The sequence below is a fragment of the Halichoerus grypus genome, chromosome 4 (genome assembly GCF_964656455.1).
Source record: "Halichoerus grypus chromosome 4, mHalGry1.hap1.1, whole genome shotgun sequence".
NCBI lineage: Eukaryota > Metazoa > Chordata > Mammalia > Carnivora > Phocidae > Halichoerus > Halichoerus grypus.
In genome coordinates this window covers 59,172,468-59,197,907 of record NC_135715.1, presented here as the reverse complement: position 1 = coordinate 59,197,907, position 25,440 = coordinate 59,172,468, and the positions used below count along the sequence as shown (strand labels likewise).

The 25,440-nt window shown below is 45.5% G+C and overlaps 1 long non-coding RNA gene across 6 annotated transcripts in view; it reads right to left on the bottom strand.

Annotated features, from left to right (window-relative positions):
* Positions 1–25,440, bottom strand: part of LOC144381583 (uncharacterized) — a 167,225-nt gene that overhangs the window by 109,463 nt on the left and 32,322 nt on the right. For 4 of the 6 annotated variants that reach the window (XR_013446994.1, XR_013446995.1, XR_013446998.1 and 1 more), the window contains one exon: positions 22,012–22,074. This is a non-coding gene — a long non-coding RNA (uncharacterized LOC144381583). Of the gene's footprint in view, positions 1–20,375; positions 22,075–25,440 lie in introns of those variants that run through there. The other 2 variants (XR_013446997.1, XR_013446996.1) reach the window with 2 other exon arrangements.

Below are 25,440 nucleotides of genomic sequence, written 5' to 3'. Positions count from 1 at the left end.
GGGGCTTAGACCTATCTTTTCCTCACAGGGCATCTTCTCTTAGTTGGGAACTATGCAAATACATTCACTGATATTCACAGGGTACCAGAGTATGGTGTGTATTCATTCATGTCAGGCAATGTGACATTTCAGAAAATGGGGGACTGGGAGGCCCTTCTCCGTCAGTGTTTATTTCCCCGGACCTGGATATAAAGTTGATAATTCCATCTGAACCAGAAGGAGACAATGAGGAGAGAATCCAGGTAAAGGGTACAAATATATACCTTTCCACAGTCAAATGTCATAATTTCACTTCACAATATCCCTAAATTTGAAGTGGAGGAGGCAAAATCCAGAATATTCCTTCATTTATTTAAGCAAGCAGAAATTAAAGCAATGGGGAGAAAGAAATGACATACAAATCACAATTAACTACTGTTTAACTTCTTAGAAATAAATAAACGAGTCAGTTCACATAGCTAGAATTTTTTAAAATATGTTATGCAACCTATTTTTATGAGATGAGGGCAAATGAATAACATTCAAAGTGGCAGCAGGATATTCAAACAGGCAACTGCCAAATTACACCACTAAATTTCTATATTTTAAGCCCAATCCCCACAGGTTCATGTCTAATGCTACATAGTAACAATTGCTGTTTACAACACACTGAAGGTCACAGTAGTAACTGGGATATCCTAAAATGCCTACCACATAAATCAACTAGATTAAATTCTATTTAGTATAGTCATACTAACCAATATATCTCATATTTTTCTCATATTTTAATTGATTGTAAACTGACAACCCACATATGATAACACAGTCCAGTTAGTCAAAAAATAGCCCAGTCCTGAACATTTAAAACCACACCTGTTCTACTTACTACAAGTATGACAAGTAAAACAGAAAGAGAGTCAGAGCTACACTGATAACCCAGGAAGCTATAAACACTGCACTGTCTCATCATCTGATATTACATATTGATATATTTAAGCATGTCCAAATTTTTACATCAGTCCAGATCTTACATCCCTAAATAGACATAAACTATGTTCTAAGTTCAGAAATCAACCTGGTTTCTCTCATCCTAGCTTCCTGAATATTCTGACCACTGCCCTACTACCACCTCCCTCCACCGCACATACTTTTTCACCATCTGAGACACTGCAGAGTGAGGGAAAGAAAGGAGAAAGAAAAAGAAGTCTCATGACTTCTGAAATTGGAAAGGGAAACTAAGTTTTGAAAAGAAGAAAGAAAATGACAGTTTTGCTTAATTCTAGTATTGAGTGCTATTGCCTGATGATTCTTTGTAAGATACGCCAGTCCTTTTTAGCCATTTCTTTATTTATTTAATTTATAAGAAGTGAAACTCTAATGTAAAGAAACTTCTTCCACACACAAAAATCACTTTGCCCTTGGCACCTGACAACATTCCGCCCCACCCCAAATCATAGCTTGCATGATAGGGCCTTACCTTGTGTGCTTAAATACTAGGAACCTAACTGCTAAAATGAGGAGCCTAACACAACTGAACTGGGGAAAACACAAAGTAGAAATTTATCCCCCTTAGAAAAATAAGTAAAATATATGTTAAGGAAATGGGTAATTCAGGGAACCAGAGTATTTAAACAAATTCCCAGATGTTTGTGCTGCTGTCTGAACATTTTAAAAAGGAAACAGCTTTTCATTACTTCATGAATCCTCCTTCGTTGTGAAGACAATTTCAAAGCCCCCAGCATTCAGAAGAGAAAGCCTCAAACTTGTCAGGGTCCCACTGTGTCTTGGGCACCATGAATGTTCCAGAAACCCACAGAAAAAGCTCAGGCCTGAAAACACATCTGATTTTGACCTCCCAACCCCCCAAGTCTGTGTTTATATAATTCATGATTAAGATGGATTTATGAAGCTCGGGTAAAATCCCATTTCATATTTCCCCAATCAAAATTTCAAAATAATTAAACCAACAGTCATTTTAACATTAATAGCAGGGATAGGATGACCATAAATCTCCACACCTTCCTCTGGACATCACATGCCTTCACTGGGAAGCTTTAACTACCTCTGGCAGTGCCAATAAATGTGGTTAAAAATCAAGCAGGAAATGTCCGAATGTGCACACTCAGTTACGTGATTTTCACTAAGACTCAAAAGAAATTCTCAAACAATTTTCACCGAATTTGGCTTGCCTTTCTTGCCTGTAAATTGCAATACTGCCAAGTTACAAATTAAAAATTCTGCCAATTTTTCAATTTTGTGAGCAAAGAAAGAAAAAAGCTTACTTTCTCTAAACAGATAAAGTGTGTGTGTGTGTACGTGTGTGTGTGTGTGTGTGTGTATGTTGAGTTAACACTTGGTTGTAACAGTATACTATAACAACATATGGAACTCTTATTTAAATTTTCCAGCACACACACACACACACACACACACACATTGTATACAGATCATGAAAAAAAAAAAAAGTTAAATCCAGATTGAACTGAGAGGGACTAGAAGAGAGAGTTTTTGTATCTCTAAATGCTAATATCCACAACCATTAGTGCTGCAATTTAGGCAGACAATTTACCACCCTTCTAGATCTTTATTCTAAAGTAACTCACATCGCAAACGTGGTCAAGTGACTAGTTTCAGCCTCCACACAAATAAATTTAACTTCTAAAAAAAGTCCCCAAAGCAAATGTACAGCCAAAGAAAGACTCATTCCAGCCAGGCTGGTGGTCACGGTGGCAGAGGTGCTTCTAGGGTAACATCTCCCTGAGGCCTGAGAATGAGGTCTGAAATCAAGAAGGAAATACTCACAATGCCCTGCAGGCATTAAGAGCCACAGCCACGGAGCCAAGCTAATCAGCCCTCCTCAGACTTTGCTGTGTTTTTAAGAAACACAAAATACAGGGGGCGCCTGGGTGGCTCAGTTGGTTAAGCATCTGCCTGTAGCTCAGGTCATCGTGCTCCCTGCTCAGCGGGAAGCCTGCTTCTCCCTCTCCCACTCTCCCTGGTTGTGTTCCCTCTCTGGCTGTGTCTCTCTCTGTCAAATAAATAAATAAAATCTTTAAAAAAAAAAAAAAAGGAACACAAAATATTGAGATAGACTTTTAATGGTAAATGCTGGAAAATATCTACTCCCAAACCTTAAATACCCCCTCCTCCTTCCCAAATCTAGGAGAGTGGTGCGCTCCTTGTCAAATACTGAACATAAATAGCCATAATGTCATTGCAGATGAAAAAGTAAAGCTCTGGTGTGAGAAGCAAGAACTTGCATCCATCCACGGCAGGAGTCTGCCTCACTACAACCATTCTGGAAGGCAGTTTGGCTATATGTGTCAAACTGGATGCTCTGGAGCTGAGTGACATCCACGAATAGTTTTAAATGAACCATGGGTGAAACTATTCACCAAAATGCTCTCCCATTAAAGGTATTATATTTTACGTCACCTATATGTGCCCTGAAGACTTCCCGTCAACCTTTCCCACCCCTTGGCACACACATTCTCTAAGTGGGTTTGGATTTTTAACTTTCACTGGTAGAGTATAACCTCACCCCTGCCCACAGTGTCAGGGGCTAGGGGGCTGTTTTTCTTTAGGCCACTTAACTGTAATTAAGTGGTCTAAATCTTTTTCCCAAATGCTGATCTAGGCAGACTTCATAAGAACTATCGGAAAATTTGTTTCCAATGAAGAGTAATGGGAGCACCTGTCTGGCTCAGTCGATAGAGCATGTGACTCTTGATCTTGGGGTAGTGAGTTCAAGCCCCACATTGTGCATAGAAATTAATTAAAAAGTATTTTTAGTGGGGGAGAGGCAGAGGGAGAGAGAATCTTAAGCAGGCTCTATGCCCAGCATACAGAGCCCAAGAGGGGGCTCAATCTCACAAATCTGACATCATGACCTGAACCGAAATGAAGAGTCAGACCTTTAACCGACGGAGCCACCCAGGCACCCCAATTTAAAAAAAAAAAAAATTTTAATAAAATGGAGAGTAAGGCCCCACCTCCAGAAAATCTGACTATACAAGAGGGAGGTACTATTCTATGTTTTTAACAAGCTGCTCAAGTGTTTCCTAGCTTGAGAAACAATGTTTCAGAAGAAAAAAGTCTAGCCTGAGCAAGGGAGGCTCAGAATGCTGTTGGATTGCAAGAGACCTCAGGCATCTGTTATAGCACATTTTCATAATTTACCTGTTTATATGTCTCTCTCACCCACTAGACTTGAAGCTCCTTTTGGACAAGGAACTTCCCCTAATCTCTGTATCTACAGGTTCAGTACAATTCTACTACATCCAATAAGTGTTTGGCACTGAATTAATTAATAAAACAAAGAACAATAATAATTCATCAAAATCTGATCCTACTGGACTAGAAGTTCTTTTCCATCAATAGATTGTTAAAATAAACCTATCATTAGAGTTCATATGCTTTTTATCCTGTGACATTAAATTAAGCTAAACAATTGCTTTTGGGTTTTAACAGTGCTCCATGAGGTAAACAGGATAAGAATAATTATCTGTTTTAGTTGAGGAAACAGGACAAGGAGGGATAAAATGACTAGCAAGTACTCACAATTTTTAGTATCTGCATGATCAAGGATGCATAGTGGGGAAATGAAAAAGCATAGTCTGTATTGCTGGGTTTGAATTGGAGCTCTGCCATTCACTAGTGTGATCTTGAACAAGTTATTTAAATTTTCTGAGACTTCCTTTTTTGTGTGTATATACTGTATATATAGGGACAGACAGCAGCCTTTTCTGAAAGATTAAATGAGTCTCAGAGAGTGTTTAGCACATAGCAGGAGCTGAGCAAACATTGTTTTCCTTCCTTCCTGATACACTGTCCACAGCAAGGACTCAAGTTTGTCTTGATCAATGTTATATACTCAGTATATAGCACAGTACCTGGCAAGTAGTATGGGTTCAACAGATATTTATTGAATTGATTGATGGACTAATATAATCCTAGGATTAAAGAAAAAAAACAAAAAACAAAACCTTGTCCTTTTACCTATCAAATGTTATCAGTCTATAAAATTGTAATATTACCATAGTCTCCCCCAATCACAAACCTCAGATGATCTACATACTAATGACAAGTCTCCTCAGTCAAAACCCAAGGAAAGTGACCTAGAGACTGCAGGTTAGAAAGTCAAAAAGGGAATTTTCATTTAAATGTAAGACTATACACACATGTTTCTCTGTATAATGAACAAAACTAACATATAAGCATGTCTTTATCCTGAAATTTTTCTAGCAAGCAAAGGATGGTAAAGAGAAATTAATCACATTGTGTGAATTCAACTTGTATAAAAACATTCCTGGTGTTCTAATTATTGTGATCCCCTTAATTTTAATATTGGCAACTCTAAAATATAATTTATAGGGATACTATAACTTCACCCAACTCTATATTTTCCAGAAGGATTTAAAGTCTCAAATGTGAATTCTCTTACTATGATTTTCTTTCTTAGGACCATTACCCTCTGGTTGGGAACAGACTCCATGAGAAGAATGAAGAGAACACAGACTTGGAGTCAGATAGCTCTGCATTTACTTGCCAAGTGACCTTGCATAAACACACTGAGCCTCAGTTTCCTAATCTATAAAATTGAAATAAAAACACCTACTTCACGGCGCTGTTATCAGGATTAGAAAAGCAATATGTATGAAACGTTAATGTCACACAGCAGGTGCTCAATGAATTGTTCCCTCCTGGCCCTACTAACCACACAACAAAGGAATTCAGTAGCTCTAGTTAAAGGTGCCAGTCTAGGTATTTTCATACTTAATAACTGTGACATCCAACTAACACTTTTTTTAAGTCTAATTAGTTGCAAGACCTTTCCATTGTTTCTCTGAAACAGAGTTATTAGCTGATAGCATGCCTAAGACTCACAAATGTTGTGAAGACTCCAACATTTCCAGAGAGAAAAGGGCTGTGTCAACCCACAAAGGCTTTCTCTTTCCTAGGAATGTTCTCTGGGATTTCCCCATGGGACTTCCCTGAGCTACCTTGAACTAAATGCCCCACCCCTATGACCTGGCCTCCTGAGCCTGCCTTGTCTCCTGCCCTTTATATTCCAGGATGTTGAACATCTTGTATTTATTTCTCCATAACTTCCATTGGATTTTAAACTCCATGGGGACAGGACAGTGTCTTTTTCACTGTATAAGATTTAGTCTCGAATACAATTCTCTAATTGCAATATTTTCACAAAATTTTCTGCTAGATGGTTCTCTTAAAATTAGTTTTTAGTTTTCTTCTTTTCAAGGTCTGAAGTGTCAATAATCTAGGTATAACAGGGATAGATGTGTTTTATTTATTTATATGTGCCTCAGCGGGTCCCGGAATGGAAATACCGACTCCCTTAATAAAACGAAAGAGAATCTTTCTTAGCACCAGAAGAAAATCCTAGGAGGCATCTGATCTACTGCAGCACCACAGCCTCCTCAGCTCTATTTTTCTGGGCCACCCAACACCCTGAAGGCCCCATGATGTACTGCTTACCCCTTAAACTCCTCTCTTGGATCCAGGCTAATCACCTAAGGCTGTCTCTCCACTCCCCCACCCAGTCCTCTGACCACTATATTCGAGGGATGTTGTAAATATGCCCAAATAACCATGTTCACTTCACCATGGATGTGTCCATGTATTCCTTTCACAGCATATTTTAATTGCCTGAGTTTTTTTTTTTTCTCCTCTATAAAGAAAATTAGATTGTAAGCTCTGTGAGGACAGGAACTATCTTGCCCAACATACAGTAGGCTCTCAATAAAGATCTGCTAAGTGAATGACTTCCTTTTGCAAGATTTTCAAAAACACTTGACTAAAGAGCAAATGGAAAACAAATGGAAAGAATCTTAAAATACAGTACAAGAAACTCAGCCAGGAACATACAGATTTCTGACACTAGCATAGTCTCTGGAAGCTTCAGCCTTGTCCTATTCACCTTTAGACTGGGCATAACCAACTTGTCCTTTAGGCAGGGCAACTAAACTCCCCAGGCCTCTTTTTCATAGGGAGAAAGCTATCCTAACCATCCCAAGTTCTCCACACACATTCACGTCCTGTCTCCTGGTCATTTTCATGCCCTCCTGCTGTCCCTCCCATGTCTGCTGAATCAACCTCTCATTCCCATGTCAGACTAGTCCTGCAGGGAAGCCCACCTCCTGAGCTCAGTGCAGGACCTCCCCTAGCAAGCCCAGGAGTGTGGAGAACACACAATGTCCCAAGAAAGAGGCACATACATGAACAGGGGATGAACCCTTCCCAGGCCTGTAACCCACGTTTTGTTTGTGTGACCACCTCACTTGAGGAAGAGAAGGTAGTCCCAAAATCCACTTCTACAGGCAAAAATACCTATAAGATCCTAAGAAAACACTCAGTCTTGAGTTCATTGATTGCAGATTTGGGAAACTTGTGTAGTTCTTTTTTGGTGAAAGAAGAAACCTGACTCCGAGCGAACCCCTGCCCAGAGGCCGCTGGGGCCTGGAAATACCCTTGTGAATTCTCAGCGTCTAGGCCAACGCCTGGGAGTTCCCTGCCATCAGGCCATCTGCACAGGCGCACTCTTGAGAGTTTGGCCCGGCCCAACTGTACGACCTGTGGCCAGACTGTGTGTGGCACCCATGAGGCGAAGGCCGCTGCACCACCCTGACCGGGAGAGATTCCTGGTAGCTGCAGCGAGGCCCACCTTTGCTGCTCAGAGCTCCCAGGGCCCTTCGACCCTCACCCCGAGTGCCTCTGCTGACGGCTGAGACCGCAAGATCCCTGAGGAGAACAGAATTCGTTCCCGCCCCTTATCCCTTCCCCGCCACACTTGCCTGCGCCACGAAGCTCGCGAAGTGGTTCCGCCTGCGTGCCCCTCGCTCCAGGCCGAGGCTGGAAGCGCCTCCGCCCTCGCTGCTGCGCCAGACCCGCGTGGGCTGCCCGCGGCCGCCGCCGCTCCCCCGTGCCCCTGGCTCGGTGCGCGACGCCGTCCCCGCTGCCCCGCTGCAGACAAGCCGGTTCGGTGCTGGGCCTGCCCGGACCCCTGGACCTCCAGATCGGAAAGCCCTGGGGTTGCTCCCGGGCCGCGGGGGTAGGGTGGAGGATGGGAGCTCACTTCAAGTCTCAGTTTGCAAAAATAATAACATGCTCTGGTCGCACTGATGCCAGGACCCCCGCGAAAGGCAAGCGATTCTGCGGGCCCTTCAGGTGTAGCGTCCAGTTTGCTCCAAGTATAGTAATCCGCTACTTTTGCGCTGTGAGAAGGATTTTGAGGGGGCTAGGGCTGAGCCCCAGACAGCAGCTCCCGGCTGGACCTGGATTTTTTTCCCCCCACTTCTGACCTAGATCCGCGGCTCTGACCTGAGTGTGACCTCCGCGCCCCGCCTTGGGCTCTGCGCGAGCGGGAACCCGGTGCGAGACTCTGGAGGAGTTGCGCTCGCACCCGGGGCTTGCAGACCACTGGAGTGGAGGGCGGGGAGGAATTTATATACGCTCACGTCTGGTGTAGTTTTCCAGAACGAGCTAAATAGATCTCAAAAGTAAAGTCCTGGTCCCAAAGCCACCACTGCGCCCCCTCGTCCTCTCCACAGATTCCCCAAGGGTGCTTGTCCAAAGAGAAGACTATTAGCGCCCCAAGTTTTCCTCACGTACGGCGCTTTGAACCTGGGTATAGCGTTCGAGATGCACGCACTGTGCTCACGCACTCACGTCTGTGGGATACACGTACTAATTAGGTGCCACTGTCGCCAGCTCCCAGGGAGAGGCAGCCCCGCTCCAGGAGGCTGAGACCCGCAGCAGATGCCAAGGTCACCCGCCGTGACCGGCCTCGACATTTAGAAGGAGAAAGGCTGCGTGGAACACTTTTTAAATACTTAATCATTTGAGGCAGGAAAGCCTGTAGGCGGACGCGAACGCGCGGGAGTTCTCTTAAAGAGCAGCGCGAAGTTACCAATGTAACTGTTTCCTCTGGGCGAATGGGCCGCAAAGAAAACACATCTGAACCAGGTACCCGCGTAAGATCCGCAAAGCCGCTCCGTGCGATTCTCTGAGACCTCCAGCGACTGCGCAACCAAGGCAGGAGGAGCGGGCAGGTGGGTTTTCTCCACCCGTGAGTGCTACAACCTCCTTCTCTATTTTCTCATTTTATTTTTTAAAAGAAAAAAAAATGAGCACAAGTCTCAAATGTAGATAACTGAACAGGGTCCAGATAAAATTTGCATTGTGAAAAATATGAAGTCGAGATAGATCAGTTTGTGGGTGAAGGCTGCTCTAGCAGAAACGCGAGAAGTGAGCAGGAGCCCACAATTTTCGTTTTTACTGTAGAAGTCGGTAAACGAAATCAAATGGTAATGGTTACCTATTACAGCCACTGAAAAGTTTGAAATAATTTAGTGCGTTTCGGATTTATATGTATGTAATCACCATACTTTTTATTTTGTCTAGCTATTTCCATTAAGTTTTAATAAGCTATTAAAGCTCCCTGGATAAATTTTGTGAGGCTTTTTTTTTTTTTTAAATGAGTGGAGATTACATGAACCAGAAGCGAAGTTTGAGCATAATTTCCTTAGCTACTGGGAATCTGTACCTCCTGCCAAAATTTCCAGTGATGGGGAGAAGAAAGGGAAAGAAGGAGATTAAATATTCATTGAGTACCCACTATGTGCATGCACCCTGTTGGGGCTAGTTTTACCCATTTTATTTCATATTAATCATTGTTTATAAATAAGAGTTCTTTTTAAAAAGACGGAAACCTCCTTCTGCATCCGGACCTCAAATGGATAGCTTCCATAATTATATTTTATTCGCAAGAATTTCGTTTTTATTACTTCCTTCTTCGAAGTGACATAATTGCCAAGGTTAATGGAGAGATCCATATTTAATGATATTAAAGTCTGTTTTGTTTAACCGATTACATCGTTTAGTGTTAATCCTGACTGGGGGGAAAAGGGGGGCGGGGGAAGGTGAGTCAGCAATCGCTGAATTTCTCCTAACTCTTTAGGTCCCTGTAAGAATAAAGAAAAAGAAATCCTGAACTGTTTGGGAGACGGAACTTGTAACTGGGAGGAGAGCACCATCACTGAACGCGATGAACCAAAAAAAAAAAAAAAGAAAGAAAGAAAGAAGGAAAGAGAAGAAAGGAAAGAAAAGAACATGCAAAACAAAACCTCCGTCGCTGTGGATCAAAGGAACCGAAAACATGACCCATTTTGTGAGGGTTATGCAAACACTGTGGCTTATATTGACCATTGATAAAGGCTGAGTTAGACTAGCGGCTACATATGTTACAATGGATACGGTGTAATTGAGTTTAAAAAAAAAAAAATTGAGAAAGGAGTTAGCAACCCGATGAAGTGGGAAAGGAGAGGAGAAGAATAAACCCAGGAGCTCCAGCAGGCAGGTAAATCGTCAAAAATTCAGTTCCTGGAACTAATGAAAAAACCAATCTCACTATAGTCCGGGGGAAATGGTTCTCTGACGCAAGCCTGATGGTGAGTCTATTTGTCGCGTTTCTTTTCCGGACTATCAAAAAAGTTATTTCGAGATTCAGCCAAATGTTTTGACTGGGAGACAGAAAACGGGACGAAGCGTTTCCTGCTGTAACGCCCGGGCCGCAGAGCGGCCCAGCGCAGAGCGCGCCGGGAGTCGCGCGCTTCCCGCCCGGGGCTGCTCAGTAGGAACGCTCCCCCGCGCGCTGGGAGAAGCGAGCCCTAGGTCAGCTGGCGGGGCTGCTCCGGTCCCACGTGGGGCCTGTTCTTCAGCCTTCCTTTGGAGGAAAACTCTTTTAGTTTTGTTCTGGAAGGGGAAATGGGCGCAGCTCTTCCAGAGCTAGCAAGATTCCCAGTCGCCTGACAAACGTGGAAACTGTGGGAAGTTCTAAACTGAACCTCCCTCATTCCCTGAGTCCCTTTCTGTCTACTTTACCAGGGCTAAAGGGCTGCTTGCCGAGGGGTTGCTCTTTCAGATGAGTGTTTCCACGTAGACTGGCGAAGGGCCGCAGCCCGCTCCGAAGGCTACTTGTCGACCTCAGCGCCCCGGGCTCGGCGCGGCGCACCGCCAGCCTCCCTGCGCCCGCCCTGCCCCGCTCGCGGAGAAAGCCCGAGGGGGAGTATCTTCTCCGCGGGTCAGACCTCCATGCCAGAGAGGTCTCCTGACATAATCCTGTCCAGGGGGGCCAAGACGTGCACTAACCAGTGCTTAGCTCTTCGGCTACCGGTCCCATCCCCATTACCGCCCGCATCTTCCTTGAAACCAACCCCCAACAGCCGAAGCCCTCGCCTCACACCCTCCCTCCTTGGTCCCCGCTTTCCCGGCCCTTTCCGGGATCCCACACCCCCACCCCGCTTCTCCCGCCCGTCGGGGCCGAACACAGGCACCACTCCCCACGCCCACCCCGCCACGCCATTTAACCCCTTACAAGTTTCCGCAGCCGAGGGAGCGCTAAACAGAGAATGCTCAACCTCCACATCTCACCCCAACCCCACCTCCCACCCTACCCCCACTCCCCCTGGGTCCCCTCCTAAAGCAACCTGAAGGGAGGGGATTGTGAAATGAACCAGTGGTGGGCGGAGGTGGAGGACATGCTACTTCTGGATTCTCGAAACTTCGGCAAAGTCTGGGGAACACTTGTGCTCCCCCAGGACGGTTGTCTTCACCTCGAGTGGAGCGCGGGGTGTCCGAGTTCCTTGGCACTAACTGCGAAGAGCCTCTCCCTTTTCCCAGCCCCTTTAAGGACATCTGATCTCAGCCTCAAGATTTCTCCTCTAGTCTAAAAGCTTCGTCAGCCGCCGAGAGCGACCCCAGGCGAAGCCGGGAAGGGAGAGCGCTAGTGTGGGGTTAACCCAAACCAGGGCGCCCAGAGGTTGGCTGAGGCCCTGCGGGTCGAGGCCCCGCGCAGTTTGCTGGAGGGAGCCCCTAGGGATCCGCACGGGGCATGTGGCCACGCCTGAAGCAGGCGTTCCCTTTTCCAGATCATATTCCCCATAAAATCTAAAGCCAGATGCATCGCTTGGGCAAGTTCCCATTTCACCGCGAAAAGCACAGATTTGTTTCCAAACTGGACTCCAAATCGAGGTTTCTGGTGCGGGTTCCAGTGGAGTACGCAAGGTTGGGCTTTCGATGGCTCACGGGACTGCCCGGACTGGTAACGTTTTAGGTGCTGCAGTTTTAACCTAGACCAGGAAATGTATCATTTGCGTGTGCGGAGATAGAAAAAAAAAAAGAAAGAAAAAAAGAAAGGAGGGTGCGTAATAAAGACAACTACGGCTTTCAAAGCCGTGCATGTACTTTTTATTTAAGTGGGGTGGAGAATAGACCAACTTCGTAATTACAGACGCCCAGGTAAGGAAGATAACCTGATGGAACCTCTGTTTCACAACAATAAGTTACAAGAGGAAAAACTTGCAAGAAAGTGAGAACAGTGGCCAGGTATGAAGCCAAAGGGCGAACATAGTGAAAGCAGGCATTTTTTTTTTTTTATCAGTCTGCTGCGTCAAAAACAGCTTCTGATGAGTATTTTTTTAAGAAATAGATGGTTCTTTACAAAAGGGTAGCCTAAGGGTCGATAAACCTAAGGGTCTATTTCACCTGTAGCTCTCTTCTCAACATTGTATAAAGAAATTTGGGTGGAGTAGGCCATCTTTTTTTTACAGTTAGAACTTTCTGGCATTTGCAGTTGTGGTGAAGAAGTAAGGAATAAAAACGAACAACGCTAGTCTGGGATTAACTACTGCCTGTTACCAGCGAAACACTAGCAGGAAACCAAGACTACCTTCCCAAAGCTCGCCTAAGCGAACTCAGTTTTGCATCTTTTAAAATTACAGCTGTTTTAAAGTCACGTTGGTGAAATGAATAACCAGCAATGCGGGATCTAAACGACGCAAACAAGTACACATTCCCAAGTCTCTCTATTTAAAGAGCGAAAGAGCGCGATGCGAAAGAGCCTCTGAACAGCTAGAGATGTAACAGCTGTGGGCTGCACCGTGCAGTAGGTGCCAGGGAGAGAAAGCACAGACCCAACTACTCGTACAGAAAACTGTTTCCACATTCGACTCATTTAGAATCAAATGATTTTTTTTAACACTTGCCAGAACTCACAGATATTGCTACAACAAATGTACCATTAAATAGAATAAAGTTAGTTGTTTATTAGGGTAAGGTGGTGCTTTTCTGGCGTTTGGCATTACGTATATGTACTGGAGCGACAGAGAGAGCCTCTAGCAGGCCAGTCTTCTAGGGTTGGGTCACTGCGGGGGTGGGTGGGGAAGCGAGGACGCAATTTGGGACTGACTGCCATCCCTGAGAGATAATTGTGGGGGATTACCTTCACCTCGTGAAGATATTCTCAAGCCTTCCCTTAACCGAGAAAGTCTGCGGCCGGTAAGGCCGCCCACACGGGCCGCGCCTAATCCAAATCTGCGCAGGCCGCCTTTGTCCCCGCGGTGACTACCGCGAGGGAGGAGGGCGGGAACAGAGGATGTCACCAAAGTTTTCTGAAATCTTTATACCACGTAGAACTCTGGTTTTTGCAGGGATTCTCGATGCTTATTCAACGTCAGTGGATCAGCAATTCTGTGGGCCTCTGCGGCCTCTGTGCGCACTCGCTCGCCCAGGCCTCTCCCCGGGATCCGCCTCCAGGGGCCAACGCTCGCCTCCGCGCCACACTCCCTGGCCTCCGCGTCCCCTCCGCACAGCCCTAATCAGTCTCGAATTTCAACTCCAGACCCAGGCCAAACTTTCCCTTCTGGACTGGCATTCGCTTCTCCCAGGGGGAGGAGGAGCGCTAGGGTTCATGGCAGCCCCCGGACGCCCTCCGCAGACCACCCCCGACCCGGTTTCTGCGCAGCCCTGGCGTCCACTCTCGCCTCCCCACCCCAGACCTTGGCCTCCCGCGGCCCCTCTCAGGGAAACCCAGGGAAGCCGCTGCGACTGATGCGCCCGGGTGCTTTCGTTTTACTTTCGCTCCCTCCTCGCCGCAGCTGAAAAGACCGCGGAAGAACAAAGTGGGGGTAAAAGGCACGTGTCCCGACAAAGTGGCGGGGACACCGCGGTTTGGCCCGAAATGGGAAGGGGGAAGGAAGGCTAAGGCTCAGGCCTGGACACCCCTATCATTTGCAGGGGCGGGAAGGACCAGGAGGCCCTGGCTTATTTTCTTCCTGCAAAGAAACGTGGTTTGTAGGTATGGATGCAACAAAATTGGCGCGGAAACGAATTCGCCTTCTTAGGCAGGCTGTGTCTTTCAAATACAGAAGACAAGGCTGAGTAGAAAGGCGGGAAGAGGGGCGACCTGGACCTTTCACTAAGTTGGAAAAGAGAGGAGGCACGAAAGCCATAAGATTAAGAGTGGCTTCCCCTACCAAACTCTAAGACCCGTCAGGTGTCAGGGGACCAACACGTGGTCCAATTTGAAGCGGGTCCGCTCAGCTCCGCGCTTTGCAAACCCAGCAGCCACTATAAAGGTTTGCTTTATTTCTTCTCACCTCCGTCTTTATGGCGAGCGAAGCACACGTTGCTAAATTGATGAACCCATGGCCTAAGTTCTCCCCCTTCAAACAAACAAACAAGGCCCAAACTTGGAACGGTTAGTCAAACAGTGGCACACTTATTGCTGCCCCATGTGGCCCGTGCGAAAGCTCTCCTAGGTTTGGACAAGCACAGTGCACCACCAGGAAGCGCGGCTCGCGGGCGCGGGCCGGTACAGAGGTCCCGCCCCTGCTCCCCTGGTCTGCACTTGAGCCAGAACAAGGCTGAACGCACGGGTACAGTCTCTCCAAACTCCTCAGAAAATAACATAACCCTTCCAGACTGTTTACCACACTGTCCAGCTGCCCGGAAAGGTCCAACGCATTTCCTGCACTCGTCCTAGCTCAGCCTGGGCTTTCCTCCATCCGTGATCTGATGGGCTAAAATGTTTTACTCCGACTCAGGAAAGTTAAACTGCGATCTAAATAAATTAGCTAGGGAAAAGTCCCATAAGGCGAGAAAGTAAATTACACTCAAACTAGCTACTTGCACATGGTATTGTTATAAGGCCTTCCTCTCGTATTTACCGCCCTCCTTGTTTACATCAAACTCAGAAACGGAGGCTTTAGGCCGATAGGGAGCTCAGTTTCATTTCGGGGGTATAGCGGGGCCTATCATTTCATCAGGTTTTGAAGGAAAGTTCCAATGTTTTTGTCACATATCTAACTTCCAGTAACTACTCAAAAACCATATTCCCCCCACTGTGGCTTAGGTCTGCAAACTCCTCGATTCCTAGCTGTCCGGGAAGCGGTAAGTAAACTCTCTCAATGCCTCGTTGCACCTGCGGAGTAGAGAGTGCGTCTCCGCGCGTCCTGAAACTGCCGCACCGCGCTTCCCGCGCTCAGCGGACCAGCTTGAGAGCCGCTGCGAGCCACCTCCGCAAGCCTCAATCCCCCGCCCTCATCCGATCATGCGGGGGAGGGTGGGGGCGGGCATCCCAACGCCAGGGGAAGCGGCCGGGCGAGGGACAAGTCAGGCCCCTGGCTCCGAGGCGAGGCCCGAACGCGCGCACACTTCGCGACCGGGGCGGTGGCGCTCCCGAAGCGGGTGGGTGGGGGGTTGCTGTGGAGGGCGGAAGCGCCGGACCTTTGTGGGCACACCCTAGAGCCGCGGACTAGGGGTCCCCGCCGGGTGGCTAAGACGTGGGTGCCCACGCTGTGCGCGACGCTCGGGCTACAGCCGGAGCCCACGAGCTGCGCGCACAGCTGAGCGAGGCAGCCGCAGCCGCCACGGAGCCTGGCGGGCGGCGCGGAGCACCGGGGAGCTGGTTTTCCTGGGCGGGCACGTGACGGGGTTGGCAGCGCCCTGGCCCGGGCTAGGAGGAGGGGGAAGCGGCGAGCAGGAGGCCGGGGGCGGGCGGACGGCTGGCTCGCTGTGTACTTAGGTCGTGTGCTGGGGCTTTTCTCTCCCAGGAGCCGGCGGAGGGAGGGGGAGGGGCCACCGCTCCGCCTTCTCCTTTTCGCAATGTTGACGCAATCTATAAATAGTGGAACAAAAGGACCAACTTCCTCGGAGCTTTGCTGAAACTGCACAAAAAATCGAGCTGGGGGGTTCCCTGGTCCCTGGCGACGGGGCGGGGAGCGCGGCGCCAGGGGAGGGGGCGGGCGCGGTAGCGCGGGCCCCGCCGAGGGGGGACACCTGGCTGAGGCACAGCTGCCGCCGCACCGCTCCGCGCGAACCCAGGGCTCCGGTCCCTGCGCGGGCTCGAGAGTTCGCCCCGAACCGGGGTCTTCCTCCTCCGCCGTTGACAGGTCAGTTCGTACCGCCCCTTTCTACACTGGGTTTTCTTTTCCCTCCCCCAAGCCTCTACTTTTAGAAGGGAATTGAGGGAAAAAATAGAACAAGGCGAAGCAGTGACAGCCACCAAATCTGCAACCCCAGCAGTCCACGGCGGGGTGGCCGAGGGGGCTCAAGGAGGCGGTCAGCGCCTGGACCCTCGTCGTACGGCGGGTGCCGGTGTCGCGGCCAGAGACGAAGCCACGCAGGACTAGCGTGCGCCGCCCAAGCGGCAAGGAGAGCGGAGGCGGGAGCGCTGCGGAGGCGCGGGTCGAAGGCTGGCTCCCGGTTGCCGCTCCCGCCTGGGGGCCGACCCCCGGCGGAGACGTGCCAGGTTCAGGAGGCCGCTGAGCGCGCCTCGCCCCCTCCGAGCTCGGACCTGGCGTCTCCGCCTCGTCCTGCGGCTGCTGTGGGAGGGCTGAGCAGAGAAGAGCTGTCGCCACACGCCGCCGCGCACCCTCGCTCCGGTGCCCACGCACCCAGAGCGCCAGGAATTTGGGGGGCAAGGTGGGGTCAGGGGGCAAGTTCTCATTCGGGAGCCCGGGACCTGTGCGCGAGCGCCCGCCGCGCCGCCGTGGCGGTTACTCAGGGTGCGGGGGAGGGGGCGGAGCTGGTGCTGTTGACAGCAGTGCTGGAGCAGGGAGGGCGAAAGTTGGGGAGAAGGGGCGGGGGAGAGGTGGGAGTCGGAACTGGGGGAGGGAGGCGCGCGCGGGATTCGGCGGCGGGGGGGCTGGGTCACGTGACGGGCAGACGCCCCCGCTACAGGCTGACTGTTGGGGTGACGTCACCATCCCCTGACTGCAGGGGGTGGCACTTCCGCTCCCTCCCCCATCTCTTCTGCAGCCTCCTGTAACTGCGGCTGCAGCCATTTCCAAGTGTGGGAGTGGGCGGAGGGTGGACAGGGGTTTTCCTCACTGCCCTAGCCCCTGGCTGCTTCCCCAGCAATCCAGAGTCCCGGGCTTGAACTGGAGTGGGAGTGGTGGCCACCCCCTCCCGACGCGTCCCATTGTGTGAGCGGGAGGCGCTGGGCGGAGGCTGGTGCCGGCCCCCCGCGGCTCCCAGCTCCGTAGGGGGCGGGGCGGCCCCGGAGCAGTCAAGGCCAAGTACCGCTCCGTCCCCAGAGCGCAGTCCGAGCGCGCGAGGTCCAACACTCTCGACTCCCGGTTGGGAATTTGGCGGCTTTGCCCGCGTTCCCCGGGCGCCTAGTGGCTGGGGGGGGGACCCGCTCAGTGGCGTGGGCCTATAGTCCTGCGGGTGTGTGGTAGGAGTCGGTCACCGCTCCAGGGGACGCGATTCCAGCAGTCGTTATAAGCTATTTGGGGAAACTCGGGGTTTTGGTGACTCAGCGTGGTAAGCGCTATTTATAAGTTGATGCGTTACTAGCAGGGCAATACCCTTCACTCAGATCCGTCCGCCGGAGCAGGGCAAAGAGCTCTGTTAAGAGACAACTAAAAAACTTTTTTTTTTTTTTTTTTAAGAAAAAAGGTTTGACTCTTAGAGCCTATGCTGTAAGACACAGCAGGTCTCACGAGTATACTAGTCAGAACACGTTTCCTCTCAAAAAGTTGGAACATCTTCCAGGGTAGATGGAGAAGTTTAGGGACACGTAGTGAGGGTAGACTGTTATGGTGCTGCGTGAACCAGGAGCAATAATACAGATTATATGACCCAGCAGCCCTCCTAGCAGGTTACAAGATATCAGAACTGCATTTTTACAGGATTCCTTAAATAATAGACCTAACACATTGCGGTGGCTAGGCATAAAATAAAGGAAAATTGGATGATGTTGAAAATTCCTATACAATATTCTATAACAGGAAGGTGTGTGTTGTATTTACCATCAAAACTGCTGACAAATATAAATTACACGTTTACCATCCAATTTCTTCCCAGAAAGTACTGTAAAAATGTATATTGCAGCCTGGAGTTTTACAGTGTGTAAGTGCTGCAGAAACAATTATCAGTCCTTGCTTGTTTTACAGGCTTTATGGGTTTTATTTTTTTCTTTTCTCCCATCCCCCCACTCGCCCCCACCCCAGTTCGGAAATCCAGGGGGTAAATGCTAAAAAAGAGCAATTGCTAGTCTGGCTTCACAGAGCCAACAGTTCATACCCAGCTTGCCTAGCCCCCCCCCCCCCCCCCCCAGTTTTTTGTAAGTAGCAAGATCTGAGGTGTTTCGTGAAAGAAAGAAGGTGGTCTCCTGGATGGCCAGTTAGGCCAGCTAGGAAAGGAAGGGGCTTCCTAAGCTGAGAGAATGAAGCAGAATGTATAAAGGCCTGGAACTACAGAGAGAGAAGTACAGGACAAGAAGGGAATAAAGACGGATGAGAAAGGAAGCCAGACAGAAGGCCAGAGGAGTCTGACCTTTATCCTGAGAGCTACAAGTTTTTAACCCTTTTGTAGACACAAAGCTTTTTGAGAACCTATGGGAAGCACTGTGGCCTCTCCAGAAAAATGTACTTATAGACCTATACTACAGTTTTGCATACATTTTCAAGGGGTTTGTGAGTAAAGCACTATTGGGCCTCAGGATTAAACCTATAGGAAAGGGAGAACCAAGAAAGGATTTTTTAATGGAAATGCATGGTCAGGTGTGAAAAGATTAGAGGTCTTTGAAAAGATTACATTGGCTGGGGTCCTGGAGACTTGAAGATGGAATGTAAAACAGCCTGTAATCTAAGTAAGAATGGACTGGGACCACTGCTGTGTGCCTAATGACAGTGGGAATAGAGAGAAGAGGGAATCAAGAGAAGTAATTAAAATGAATTGAAATGGGAAACTGGTTGTATGGGGCAAGGGCAGGAGATCCCTAGGTTTCTGGTCCAGTGTGTGGACTGGGATGGGGAGTGGGCCTTAGGTCCAGGAGGAGGAACCATCTTTTGTCCCTGCGGAATTTGAGCTATCAGGGAACTGGCCCAGGAGGGTTGGAAGTAAAGTCTGGCTCTCTGGAGTCAATAAAATGTAGATGGTAACTGAAGTCATGGGAATGTATAAGATGAACCAGAAAGTGTGCAAAGTGAGAAGAGGTCTGAGAAGAGAACCCTGGGGAAAGCCCACATTTAGGGGAAGGGGAGGAGCCAGAGGAAACTTTCAAGGGCACTGATGAGTGACTAAAGACCGAATGGTGTCCTTAGTGTATAACTTTGGTCAGTAAATCCTGCTTCCTTGATAAAGAATGAAAATATGTTGCAGATTTAGTCCCTTCATAAGATTGAAAAGTCTGTATTCTTTCTGGGAGGGGGGGGGGCACCTTTCCAAAGATTTTAATTCAGAAGAGAGATGAGGGCAGGAGATGATTAAATCTTGCTTTCCCCTCTTTTTTGAAACTAGGGATACCTAGGGGAGAAGAAAAGGAGAAATAGACTCAAGCTTTCTCTTTTCCCTGCTCAGACACTAAGCCTTCAAGGAAAAGGAGTTTAGATAAGTCCCCATTATGGTATTTTTTTGGTTCCTGATGGCACTTTAAAAGCATACTTAATCACCAACAATTAGTACTAGGAGGTGCTAAGGTCTCAGTCTGGCTAAGAAAACAAGAAAAAGTGGAGGGAAAGCGTTTTCTTTTGCTTCCTCCATCTCCTTCCTACTTGTTACAGCTAACCTGAGCTAGAACTAGTCCCTACAAACATGGACTCAAGTACATAACAAACCACCCCAGAACTTATTCATTACTTTACTTGAATATGCAATCTGGGTAGGGCTCTGCAAGGATAGTTTGTTTCTAATCCACTTGGCCTCATCTGGGGCAGCCCATAGGCTGGAGGCTGGCATCATCCAAAGGCTTAGGCTTGTTCACTTACATGTCTAGTGATTAGTACTCACTGATGACTGGGACCTTAGCTGGGACAATCAGGTCAGAATACCTACACAATGACCTCTCTTTATGGTTTGGGCTTTCTCACAATGGGGTTGCTGGGTTCCAAGTGTCCCAAGACTGAGAGACAGGTAAAGCTGTATCATTAGAAGTCATGCAGCATCATATCCATCACATTTGATTCGTTAGAGAAAAATCACTAATGCCATACATATTCTAGAGAGGGGAATTACACTCATTTTTTAATGGAAGGAGCATCAAAGAATTTGCAATGTGTTTAAAATTATCACACGAATTAACTTCAGATAAATAGATTTATAAACAATATATTGTATATTAAATATGTTTAAATATAAGAAACCAAACATCCTCTTTTGATATCAGAATGAGATACAAAAACTCAAACATTCCATTGTTACAGCAAAACTAATTCTAAACCAATCCAAATAGGCAGTTTGTCTCATAATCTTTCCTTCTTCTTCTCTCTCCTGACCATTCTCCCCACTCCAGGTCAGGCCTCCTATACACAGATACCCCTCTCTCCCAAACCAGGTAGGATCCTCACTGTGGCTATACCTCTAAAGCGATAATCAGGTCCTAAAAGTTTTTCCCTGAATTATCCCTGACTTTGTACCTTACCAGATCATTGGGAAGGCCATCAGTGACATGTCTTTACTTCTCAGAGTTAAAAAGCAAAATGCTATAGGGGGATTATTCCAATAAATAATTTTATAACAAATTCATTTTACATAATTAAAACAAAATGACATTTCTTTAAAAGGGCTATATGTTTTTAGATATCAGGATCTTGACTTAGGCTTGTTTATTCTTAAAACTCAGTGATTCTAAAAGGGATGGTTGAGATTTTAGGTATTTTATAAGAATTTGTATGTTGCCTTGAAGGTGATATACCACTTGATTATTATAATACAAAATTTAAATGATCCTTCTTCCATGTTTATAATGCACATTGCATTATTTTTCTTTAAAACCAGTACACATAATTATTTGGTTGGTAAAAAGGCTCAAGAGGTATCTTAGGAACTGAAAATACTACCTTTCTTTGAGTAATCACGATAAAACAATCTTTTCTTATAACCTAGTATCTTTTTAAATTCTCCTAAGCTGATATTATTATAATTTATACATCTTTGATGTTCTCTTAAAAGATTTATGACTTAGAAATAGTGCTTTCTTGGCTTAGAAATAGAGTTTTATTTATTTTTATTTTTTTAAATGACTTTATTTATTCATTTGAGAGAGAGAGAGAGAGAGAGAGCGCCCGCGCGCACGCACGCACAAGCAGGGGGAGGGGCAGGGGAAGAGGCAGAGGGAGAGGAAGAGGGAGAAGCAGACTCCCTGCTGAGCGGGGAGCCCGAGACAGGGGACTCCATCCCAGGACCTGGAGATCATGACCTGAGCCGAAGGCAGACACCTAACCATCTGAGCCACCCAGGTGCCCCAGAAATAGAATTTTAATAATTCATACTCTCCTAAAGGCTGTCTAATACCTCTACACATTTTGGTCATTTTGCGTAATTGTTTATAGTTACACTGAGTCAAAATGATACTGTGAATCCATAGTATGGAATACAAGTTTAAAAATAAGTATATCTAAATAATGAGCAAATATACATTTATGAACCCTTTGTTTTGTGTATTTCTTAATGATTTTAAAGAAGCACATGTGTTTTAAAAAACAAAATGAATTAAGTATATCTTTGTTTTTAAAGGTTCTTATCAGCAATGATTAAAAAAAATTGACACAGTATTCGCATTAAGCTAATAGACTTTGTTATCAGGCCCCAAACTATTCCTAATTCTGTGACTTCATAGCTACCATGGAGGCAGCCCAAAGGAGCTTAAGTAAACACTTTTAAATTATGTAATGAAGTTCTGGGGGAGGAAAAGCCCCAACCAAACTGTATAGTACTATACTATATTACCTTTCTGGGGTCTTAAAAATGTCCAGATCTTTGATACAGTAGTTCTACTTCCAGGAACCAATCCTAAAGAAATAAATAGGAAGTCAAAGATTTATATATATTCACTACAGTATCTATACAGAGGAAACAATCTGAATATTCAACAGTAAAGGAGTGGTTAAATGAGCCATGGTGCATCAGTCATATGGAATAATATGTGATAACTAAAAGTACTAATGCCACAGAAAAATATTAATAATAATTTAATGTACAGTTAAATTTTTTAGGTTATAAGACTATTTCTCATTTATTTGAAAATGCACTTATTTATATGCATAGAAAAAGGATGGGGAAAAATATATCAAAGTGTGTTATATGTGGTTATAGTAATTTTACTTTTTCTTTTTTAAAATGAGCACAAATTGGGCGCCTGGGTGGCTCAGTCGTTAAGCATCTGCCTTCAGCCCAGGTCATGATCCCAGGGTCCTGGGATCAAGCCCCATATCGGGCTCCCCGCTCTGCCGGGAGCCTGCTTCTCCCTCTCCCTCTGCCTGCCGCTCCCCCTGCTTGTGCTTGCTATCTCTCTGTCAAATAAATAAATAAAACCTTTTAAAAAAAATAAAAATTTAAAAAATGAGCACAAATTATTTTAACAGTCAGAAAACAATCAGTAAAATTAAAAGATCTCCTTCCAAATATGTAAATCAAATGACATATGTTTACATTCTTACAACTCTAGGATATTTAATAAAGTAACACATCAAAGTAGTTACTCTTTATAAGTACTTTTTCATTTTGTATACTTATAACAATGTCTACCAATGAGTAATCTCTGCTTTCTAAAATTAAATTAGATAAGATATAGGCAAGTAGAGAGTATTCTGTGAATGGTATAATCTGAGAGGTAACCTTGGTGGAAAAGCTGATTTAAGAAAAATTTAGCATAGTCGAAATCCATCTGTAAAGCTAAATGGCTGGATCTATTTTATAAGTTTTCTAACAGTATGTTTAAAATTTTTTATTTTAAATTGTGGCAAAAAACACATAGCATAAAATTTACCATCTTAACCATTTTTAAATGTACTAAGTATATTCACATTGTGTATAATAGTGTTTTTATAAAAATAATAAATGTTCATAAAAATAATACAGGTTTACTTATAAATAGTTTAAACAATATAGAAAGTTACAGGAATGTTTTAAAATCTCGGATTCCAGATTTTACCATCAATTTTAAATGAACATCATGGTAGGCATTTCTATGCATTTATACAAATAAGATAATCTTATTTAAGATCAGAAAATGTACATTACATTTGAGTTAAAAAGTATTAAGTTTAAAATTATTTTAATTTGGTAGTGGTAGGATAAACTGAAGGAATTGCTAAACTTTCAGAAAAATGTTTCTTTACTACAAAAGATCTTATTTCCTAAAATATCTGAAGTTTAAAAAAGAGTTTGGAGCCTTTTTAAATCTATGTTTCAAATTTAGAAATACTAGCAGACTCTGCTATGAAAAATGTATTTTTACATCATTATTTTTACAAAGTCAAGGTTTTAATGTTTATTTGTTTTATAATCCTAATTTCTTTGATCACTTGGTCTTGATCTGTATCTTAATCCAGTGCTCACAACATAGCTTGATTCTCAATATCCTAGTTATTAATTTTGATTGATCAGTTATCTGTTCTTCACTGTCTTGTTTTTGTTTTTTGTTTTTGTTTTTGTTTTTTCCTCTACATGTATCCATGGATGCTGTGTTTGCCTTTTTCATCAATTCTCAAATGACACTTATTTAGATGTAATAGTTTGGGGTCATGCTGGCTTTGCCTCAAAACTGTACAGACGTTTTTCCTTTGTTTTCTGGCTTTGAATATTGCTTAGAGGAAGTCTACGGCCAGCATGATTTCCTCCCTCTTGATAAGTTATTTAGTTTTCTGCCTGGAGTTCTGAGAAGTTTTTCCTTCATTCTCTATGGTTAGTAGCTTAACCAGGATATGCCTCAATACTGAACATTATGTGTCCATTATTTTTCTGCAGGTTCAGGTCTTTCGTTATTTGGTGGAAATTCTCTTCTGTTACATCTTTCTGTGCTTTTTCTGATTCATTTGTTGTATTATGTACTCAGGGAGACGAATCAGGTTTATTATGTTATCTTTGTCTCACTTACATGATTTTTGTATTGATTCTGCAATTACTTTGGTCTACTTCTCTCCTACATTCACCACAATTTATTAAATTCATTTCTCAGCTGGAATTTATTGAGTGCCAGCACCAGTGGTAAATAAGATCATATTCCTGCCTTGATGAAGCTTTTAGTTAGGGATAGGGGAGGGAGAAATAAATAAACTTGTAACAATGTCAGGTAGGAATAAGAAGAACCCCAGGTAAGAAACTAGAAGGATGGGGGAAGGAATTGTGCATTTTAGATGGAATGTGAGAGCAGGCCTCTCTCTGTAAAATGACACCTGAGAAGAGATCTGAATGAAGTGAGGGGGTAAGCCAGGGAAAGACCTGGGCAATCCAGATGCAGAAAAGAGCAAATACTGTAGTGGGAAAGTGGTGTGTGTTCAAGACAGAATTATTAGAGCCAAATGAGTAACCAGAAAGTGGTGAGAGATGAGACTAGAGAAGTGGACAGGCCAGATCACAAAAGGGGTTGTGAGGAGGCTGAATTTTGTTCTAAATGTGATGAGAAGGAGGGAGATGATGTATGCTTCAGAGGAGTAATTCAGGTTGCTGCTAAGTATTTCAATAGCAATAACTGAGTATAAAGAATCAGTCAGATAGGTGCTGTAGAACTGAAAATGCAAAAAAGGAGCACTAAAATAAGAGAGTAACTTCAGGAAGCAGCCACTACCCCTGATACTAGATAAACACAAGGAAGACCTTAAGTTTTTAGAACCCAGAAGCTAGAAGGGGAGACACTGGAACCCTGGCCTCAGAAGACAGGTTGCTGCCCATTTGCTGCTGATACCTCTGACAGGGTATGTTCAGTATGTTGGGGCTGGTTCTAGGGAATGGAAAATAGTTGAAATTTGGAGCTGAGTGCCACTGTGACAGTGAAGGTCCATAACTGGGGCAACCCTGACGTGTGCAGAAAGCCAACAAGAAGGAGCAGGTTCTTTTCCCCTCTCTTCTTGACTTTCAGTCTTTCTCTAACACGCCTTATTAAGAGAATGCAGCAAGGATTCAGCTGGCAAAATAGAAATGTAGTTTGCAGAGTCCCATCCTAGCATCACAAAATGTATGAGTGTGGAGGGATTTATTATTAAGAGATAACAGCTTAGTAACCAGCACAGAAAGAAATTAAGGATGACTTCTAGATTTCTGTCTTGAGCAATGGGATGAAAGTAATGTCATTTATTGACCTAGGGGAAGACCTGGAGAAAAGTAAATTGAGGGGGAGAAGAAAATTACAAGATTGGTTTTGAATGTGTTAACTTTGAA